This window comes from Vulpes vulpes, unplaced genomic scaffold (assembly GCF_048418805.1).
Source record: "Vulpes vulpes isolate BD-2025 unplaced genomic scaffold, VulVul3 Bu000000666, whole genome shotgun sequence".
NCBI lineage: Eukaryota > Metazoa > Chordata > Mammalia > Carnivora > Canidae > Vulpes > Vulpes vulpes.
Genome location: NW_027325671.1, coordinates 570,040 through 578,355, shown reverse-complemented (window position 1 = coordinate 578,355; position 8,316 = coordinate 570,040). Strand labels below are relative to the sequence as shown.

The 8,316-nt window shown below is 34.1% G+C and overlaps 1 non-coding gene across 1 annotated transcript; it reads right to left on the bottom strand.

The window, feature by feature from the left end:
* Nucleotides 1-2,875: 2,875 nt before the first annotated feature.
* Nucleotides 2,876-2,980, bottom strand: LOC140596471 (U6 spliceosomal RNA). The gene has a single exon (XR_011998443.1). It is a non-coding gene; the product is annotated as a U6 spliceosomal RNA (small nuclear RNA).
* Nucleotides 2,981-8,316: the final 5,336 nt, after the last annotated feature.

Sequence of the window (8,316 nt, the reverse complement as noted above, 5' to 3'; positions counted from 1 at the left end):
AAGAGAACTTTTCTCTCCTCACCAAACCTAGAACTTTATGACTGGCAAGCCCATTATATTTTAATTTCCAAATGCAATAGTGGGTTCTTCTGACCTCATTGGAGAATATTTGTTAATTTTGTATTTGCACTTGATTGTTTATTATTAATGACCATTGTTCCTGCATGATGCTTAAAAATGTGATATCATTAATTTGCTTTGAAATTTACTCAAGTATAACTGTTACATTGAACAAACATCCTGTATGATGCCATCAGAAAGTGTAGTTCTTAACTCTTCCTATATGTGTAGTGTATGTTAATACAGGGTTGCAAGACTATATCTTCATCATCTTCATCAACACAAAAACATAAATATATATTGCAAAAGCTCATTATGTCTTATATTCAAACTCTATAAATTGTTTCTTTTTCTTTGGAAATGAAAGTTTTTGAACAAGCTAGGCAATGGAAATTATTTTTATAGATATTTATGCTACTACTCTCTTGGATTTAGTAGAAAAAAATCAGCAACATTATTATGTGTAGTCAGGGACCCTTTATTATTTCCCAGATGAGCCCTCAGATTTCTTTTACTATGGAATATCCATCTCTTTATCCTGATGTCTTCTTTAACTTTTCATCTTTGATTTATCTCTTCCTGCCCATATGCAGTTCTATTTTCTTTCTCTTCCAAGCTTTCATTCTTTCATTGAAAAATTTTGTTTTAATAGAAACAAGGAAAGGAGGTAAAGGCACTTCATTTTTAAGTATATGTAACTTTTATTTTAAACCTCTCTTCTGGGATGCCTGGATGGCTCAGCGGTTGAAAGTCTGCCTTAGCCCCAGGGTGTGACCCTGGGGTCCTAGAATCAAGTCCCACATTGAGATCCCTACATGAAGCCTGCTTCTCTCTCTGTGTATATCTCTGCCCCCTCTCTGAGGCTCTCATGAATAAATAAATAAATAAATAAACCCCCAAAAAACAAAACAAAACAAAAAAACCTCGCTTCTGTTTGCAACCTTCCCTGTGAATCCTATCTTTGGGGTTCATGTGCTTACTAAAACAACAGCAACAACAACAAAAAACAAAACAAACACAACAAAACAAAACAAAAACCGAAAAGACCTTGATAAAAAGTCCAGAAAAAAAAATTGTCTAAAGAGTATTGAGGGACCTCACATAAAACTTGCAGTTACAGGAAGCTTCTCTCAGTTACAAAATCACTTCTTGCTTTACAGAGTGTGATTTTATTTACTTTACTCAAAACTTCAAGATTGTTTTTAATCTGATTTGCCTATTGAGACCAATGTGATATTTAACCAGCCTCTGTTTCCTGATGGTTTCCCTCCCTGGCTTCTGAAGCTTCCCAGATGTATACATGGTGTGCTCTCACATCCTGTTACCGACATTAATATATTTCACCCTTGCAACTTGTCCTTTATGACTCTTCCTACATCCACCATTGCAGACTTCTCTATTATAATGTAATCTCGGCTACTATAAATTTACATTAGTTCAAATTATGTCTTTTTTTTAGATGAAATGCAAGCACCTTGTCCTTCAACTTTCAAGAAGGCTGTCATATAACACCGGAGGAAGCTGGCAACTTTATGGGAAGCATATGTTGAGCCCTCAACATTCACCAATTAATGACCCTAATGCAAAGCAATTTAAACAAGGAGGGAAACATGCTCCAGTGTCTAAGAGAAAACAAAACAAAATAAAACAGCAAGAATAAGATTATGTGGTTTGAAGTCAAGAGGATAAGTTTTCAAAGCCTAAACAAGTGATTTGTAAAGAATAATTCCACTTTCCATAAAACTGAGAACCTGTGAAAGCTGAGAACAAGAAATCTGCAAGCAAACTGTGGATGGCAGGGCAATAGGTTATGGTCCTGAGAATATATATATATATATATATATATATATATATATAATCCATTAGGATATATATCCTGTATATATATATATATTATCCATCCATTAGTTCATTAGATCATCATTTTATATATATATACTTTATATATATAATATATATGCATATATATATAAATTTTACATCCTCCCCAGCAATAAAGGGAGATATATTTGTGCAAAGGTAAATCTGGATGCAAATTATTATTTTTGGAGAGAAAATTATAAAAGCATAATCTGTTGGTACTGAAAGAACACAGAGGTTAATCAGTCAAAATCTCTAATCTTACAAAAGAGAACACTGAGGTATTCATTATTGAAAGTATAACTCTTAGAATATCTCTTAATTCTACTTTTCTGTTCTTAACTTTTACTACTTGTCCTTGGCACAATATTTTGACATACATTCTTTTTGTTCTAGAACATGTTAACTGTGCTTATAAAGACAAGGTCCCACAGAGAATCAGAATAACTTTTCAGAAACTCTGCCTCCCTCCCAAACTTCTCAATGTAAAATTATAATTTAGAGAAATAGCTAATTAGGGGCAGCTGGGTGGCTCAGCTGGTTAATTTTCTGACTCATGATTTCAGCTCAGGTTATGACCTCAGGATCCTGAGATAGAGCCCTGCTTTGGGCTCCACACTAGGCGTGGAGTATGCTTAAGATTTTCTCTCTCCCACACTCTGTCCCTTCTCTCCTTGTGTGTTATGTTCTCTCTCTGTCTCAAAAGAAAAAAAAAGGAAAATATCTAATTATTCATTTCAATAAAGATATAAATGTTTTTCAGTTTTTTATTATGAAACAATTGTTAAATTTTAATTCTTTTCTAATTCAAAGATATATACATATAAAAGTTGCAAAAGACAAAAAACTTATGAAGAGAAGTAGGAGAAAATAATCAGATATCCAATACTACATTTTGATGCAGTTTTTCCTATTTATTCTTATGTTTGTTGAAATAATTTTCTTTTCTTTTTTTTTTTAATTGGAATGCTTCATGAATTTGGGCGTCATTCTTGCACAGAGTTTATGCTAATCTCCTTTGTATTGTTCCAATTTTACTATGTGTTGCTAAAGTGAGCACTATTAAAGATTTTATTTATTTATTTGAGAGAGAGAGAGAGAGAGCATGAACGAGGGGAGGGGCTGACAAGGAGGGAGAGGGAGAGAGAATCTCTCTCTGAGCACAGAGCCCAACGTGGGGCTTAATCTTATGACCCTGAGATCATGACCTGAGCTGAAACCAAGAGTTTGACACCTGACTGAGTCACCCAGACACATGAGAAGCAAGCACTATTGAAATAATTTTGTACATACAGAGTTGTGATCTATTCTATCATTTTAACATTGTTTGAGACAGTTTTTTTCTATTCCATTACACATTCAACAGGTGCATAAAATTTTGTCATGTGGCTGTATAATTGTGTGTGTGTGTGTGACCTCCACCATAATCATTTATTCCAGTATTTTATATATAAAATATTAGTTTTAAACATTATTACATAAAGATTTTTCCCCAAAATTTTAATGAATTATTTCCTTAGAAGAGATTCCTAGAAGTGTTTAAAATGTACTGACATTTTAAAGGTTAATTTGTTTTCTACAAATCTTTCCTCAGTTTATACTCTCTCACTAGTATATGAGCCTGCCTGCCTCACTACAGTTTTGCCAGTAATGAGTCCTAGAGACCAAATTATTTGACAAGATCAGGCTAGAAAAGTCATCGGTTAATTTAAAAATCTAATTAAAGTAGAAAGCACATTTTTTTCATAATTTTTCATAAAATTGAAGTGTGTATATGTATGCTAACTTGCCTCTGTTGATTCAGTCAAGGGCTTGATTTGTTGGCCTCTTTGCTATTATCTTTCTTGCATAAGAAAGATACATCCATCTTACATCACTACATTTATCAATTTTTGGTTTTTTAGCAACAAATCAAGGATACTTATGAATAGGAATACAGAAACATTCTGACCTTTAAAGAAAAAATTTGCCTCTGTTTTTATGTTGTTTCATCCAAATTGGTTTTGACATAAATTGTTTTAGGCAGTTTACTCCTTTCAAAGCATACAATTGAATGGATTAGTTACATATAAAAGGGAAGGTAAATACATCTCTGTGGTCTTCATAATCTTTTTATTTGGTACTGGACATTCCCTATATCTCATTATTTTTGGAGTAGAAACTCATATGGAAAGTACAGGAAGATAAAGTTTAAAAATTATATCGAGCAGATCTCTTATCTTTATATTATTGTGTACACAGTAGTCTTGACTTGGCCACATGGCTATTTAAGTAGCTTTGAGTTTGTACATATTGCAAGAAGTTTTCTCGTACTCTTTGTCACTGATAAATACGGTGCTGAGCTGGAATCAGGATACCCGATCATTCCCCCACAAGAAGTTCCTGTAATCTAAGGAAGGACACGGGGGGGGGGGGGGGGGGGGGGGGGGGAAACGGCCTGGGCAGCAAAAGAGAATTTCTTCCCCTCACAAGAAAGCCAGAGATCTGAGTGCTGCAACCACACTTCCAAGACTGCATCCTACTTTATCCCTAAGGATGACCGTGGAGGTGGTGACAATGACCATGACCATGACAGCAGGCACTGAGGAACTGAGCTAAAGGCTCTACAGCATTATACCATCGAAGTCTTCACAACAACTCTGTGGAGAAGACGTGAATGAGGAAATTCATGACTGGAAAGGTTAAGTACCTTGCCCAGTGTCTCACGTGGGGCTGTTGGAAAACCAGAAATCTGGTTGACTTTTGAGATCATGCTATTCTAGTCTTTTGACTGGGTCTTCCATCAGATCTTCCTCCTCTGCCAGACCTTATAAGCTGAAATTCCCCCTACTTCTCACCCTATGTCTCCATCAAGATAGCTTTAATGATTGACCATACAGACTAAGAACTTCAAAGTGTTAACAACCCTAGATTTTATTTTTTTAGCTCCAAGTACATATATCCCATGGTCACTGTGAAGACAAAAAAAAAAAAAAAAAAAAGATAGGAATTCCCAAAACTTATGAATATATTGCCTTATTTTGACAAAAAAAAAAAAAAAAGAGTTTACATTTGTGACTAAGTTAAGGATTTTGAGAAAGGGAGATCATTCTGGGTTATCCGGTGTGCCCATTGTAATCATGATTCCTGATATAAGGAAGGCAAAGGTGTCAAAATCAGAGACAGATGATGGGATGACAGAGGCAAAGCTTGGAGTGGAGTACTTTGAAGATGAAGGAAGGGACCTGAGCCAAGGAGTATGGAGGGCCTTTAGAAGCTGGGAAAAGGCAATGAGGTAAAGTTTCTTTGAAGTCTCACAAGGAACACAATCCTGCCAATACCTTGATTTTAGCTCAGTGAGACACATTTTGGACTTCCTTGTGTTGTTTCAAGCCACTAGGCTTGTGGTAATTTGTTACTGAAGCAACAGGAAACTAATATAGACCTTTTTTTGTGTGTAAAAACTTAATTACTTTATTTAGTTGAGAGAGAGAGAAAACATAGGGAGAACAGTGGGAGAGGGACAAGCAGGCTCCATGCTGAGTGCAGAGCCCATCACAGGGGCTCAATCGCAGGACCCAAGATCAAGACCTAAGCTGAAACCAAGGGTTGGACTTTTAACCAACTGAAACACAGGGGCCCTGGAAATTAATATAGTCTTATAAATGATGTTTGTACTTACATACTTCAGTCATGTGCTACTTAGTATGTGAAACTAATACCAGCCAGAAACTGTTATACAGTAAGGAACAATTCTTATGTCTCAGTTTTGTAAACTCTATTATGCTTCTTCTCATGACATTAGTCAACATGTATACTTTTTTGGGGTGTCTTAAAGTTTAGTTTTTAAAAGAACAATAACTTATGAAAAGTTAACAATTATAGCCTTAAAGTGTTGTAGAATATGTCGATCAATTAAACCTCTGACATTTCAAAATAAATCAAGGAGAAATGAGATCTTGCAGAGCTATTTGTCAGAATTGATTTTAATTTATAACTAGAATGTGAATCATGGGTAGATTCTGTAGAATATTTAAAAATCAATTATTCTTTTACCTGAAAGTGAATAAGGAAAAGGAGGACTTTAAAATGTGAAGAACTTTACAGGGAAGATAGTGACAGTGAGAAATTATTATGAAAAATATTCAGACCCAGAAGAGTCAATACAATATTGAAAGACAAGAACAAAATTGGAGAACTGATGTTAGTTGACTTCAAAATTTACTATAAAGCCACAGTAATCAAAACAGTACTGTACTGGTGAGAAAAAAAAAAAAAAACAGATAAAAAGGTGAATGGAACACAACAGGGAGCCCAGAAGTATATCCATGTACATGTAGTCAACTAATCTTTGACAAAGGAGCAAGGGTCATAAAATAGAACAAAGACAGTTTTCTTAATAGTAGTACTGGAAAACTGGACATCCAGATGCAAAATAATAATAATAATCTACCTGCATACCATGCATCCTTCACAAATGTTAAATCAAAACGTATCACACACTGAAATATGAAATGTAAAACTATAAGGCTACCAAAATATAACACAGGAGAAAACTTAAATGACATTGGGTATGGTAATGACTTTTTGTGGATAATAACAAGGGCACAGTTCATGAAAAAAATAATAGATAAGCTTGACTTATTTAAATCAAAACCTCTGATCTGCTAAAGACAATGTCAAGAGAATGAGAAGACAAACCACAGACTGGGAGAAAATATTTGCAAAAGACACATGCAATAAAGAATTATTGCCCAAAATATATGAAAAGCACTTAAAACTCACAATAAGAAAGCAAGTATTCCAATTAAAAAATGGCCTAAGACTTTAACAGACACTTTAGCAACAACAGCAACAACAAAAAGTAGTAATGGCAAGTAAGTATCTGGAAAAATGCTTCATATCGTGTGTTATTAGGGAATTGCAAATTAAAGAAAAAAAAAAACACTGAGATACTATTACACATCTATTTGAATGGCCAAAATCCAGAACACTGACAACACTGGCGAGGATGTGGAGAATCAAGAATTCTCATAAATTACTGGTGGGGATGTTAATAATATAGCCACCTTGGAAAACAGTGTGATGATTTCTTGTTTGAACTTACTATATGACCCTGTAATCTTGCTCCTTGGTATTTACCCAGAAAAGTTGAAAATTTTGTCCATAAAAATATCTGCACATGGATGTTTATAGCATTTTTATCTGTAATTTTCAAAATTTGAAAGCAACCAAAATGCAGATGACTGAATAAATAAGCTGGTGCATTCCAACAGTGTGATATTACTGAGTGCTAAAAAGAAATGAGCTATCAAGGCATAAAAGACATGGAGAACCTTAAGTGTATATTACTAAGTGAGAAAAGCCAATCTGTCATGGCTACATGCTGTATGATTCCAACTATGTGACATTTTGGAAAAGGTGACATTATGGAAACAAAAAGATTAGTGGTTGCCCAAGGTGTGTGTTTGGGGGAGAGATGAATAAGCAGGGCAGAGAGAATTTTTATGGCAGTGATTGCAATGATGGAAAAATGTCATTATATATCTTTCCAAACCCATTGAATATATATTAAGAGTGAACTTTAAGGTAAGCCACGGACTTTGGATGATTATGATGTGTTAGTGTAGGCTCATTGTTGGTTAAAATGCACCATTCTTGTGAGTGGGGATGATCTATCAGGGAAGCTCTGAATATGTGGGGCAGAGACTGTACAGAAATCTCTGTACTTCCTTCCCAATTTTATTTTAAACCTAAAACTATTTTAAAAAATAAAGAAAAAATATTCAAGGGAGAATATATACTTAAAAACCCTTTGAAATAATTGTCCAGAAAAAATTTGAAATGTTTTCTATTTCATCCTCTAAAGGAAATTAAGATTTTTTTGAAGTAGTTCAACTGTATTTCTACCTGCACAAGATATAACAGAACCCAAAGGTTTGCTTCTAGCCCCATTAGGTTCAATTTACATATAATGGAGATTTTGCATCCATCAACACCCAGTGATGGATAAGAGCAATTTCAACTTGACCTCCATTCTATGGATAATTTTAAAAGCAGAGTAATTTAAAAGTTATAATCAATTATTGATATTACTTGGCTTCTTAAACATTATGTGATAGGTAGTGGTTTAATAATGCAATATGAAAGTGATTAGATACATGAATTAGGGTTGTTGGTATATAACGTTGCTGGCTTTTTTATATGCATTAATTAAAATTATTTGTCTGATATATTTGATTCATTAGTGGTGTTTACAGAATTATATATTATTATGATTTAACAGGGATAATATTGTCTTGTTACAATGGGAAAATTCTTACCTTCATTCTCTAAATACACTAAAGTCCTGAAAACATTTGAGTACTTTAAATAATGGATTTAAATGTTTTGCAATGGTATTAAACGTCAATGGGC